General features: G+C 38.7%; 1 protein-coding gene across 1 annotated transcript in view; it reads right to left on the bottom strand.

Moving 5' to 3' along the window:
• LOC119584982 (kinesin-like protein KIF13A) overlaps positions 1-618 on the bottom strand; it is a gene marked incomplete at its 5' end in the record, with an annotated part of 70,347 nt that overhangs the window by 21,541 nt on the left and 48,188 nt on the right.

The following is a 618-nucleotide window of genomic DNA, read 5'->3' as shown; positions in this document are numbered from 1 at the left end:
TTTTTAGTGCTTATGTAATTGTCTGTTTGTACGCATGTAATTGTCTGTTTGTACGCATGCGTGTGATCATGTGTGTCAATGAATGCACATTCACGTATACAACCCCTGCAGATTGCAGGATATCATAAATGTCAATGGAGATTCCATCAAGTCACAGCTGATTCAATAGTTGACCTGAGTTTTATAGTATTTTCATACTTGAATGTATTGCACTAATATGGAGAAAAGTTCAGTGAGCCATCTAACTGCACAGAAACAAAAGCGACAAATTGTCCTTGTTACAGAACAGGAGATGCATCCCAGCAGCAGACAAAGAATGTGACCATGATGCATTCATGTATGAAATACACCATAATTAAAAGAGAGCCATAACCTTTGGCATACTACCCACGTGACCTTTTCTCCAGAGTTCAAAATATCAGCACAAAAACCAGGGAGGGAGAGTGCCATCTTCTGCACAAAGAAAACAAAGATTGGCACTTCACTGCCACCATCACCAAAGACATCAGTTTCATATTCATAACCTGAACCATTTCTAGCTAAATGGTTGTGCGGGGTTGTATCAAAATAGTCTTATCTCCTACGCATATGGATTTACTTTGTTTATGTAAACATGAG

The sequence above is a fragment of the Penaeus monodon genome, chromosome 19 (assembly GCF_015228065.2).
Source record: "Penaeus monodon isolate SGIC_2016 chromosome 19, NSTDA_Pmon_1, whole genome shotgun sequence".
Taxonomy (NCBI): domain Eukaryota; kingdom Metazoa; phylum Arthropoda; class Malacostraca; order Decapoda; family Penaeidae; genus Penaeus; species Penaeus monodon.
This window is presented reverse-complemented; position numbering and strand designations above follow the sequence as displayed.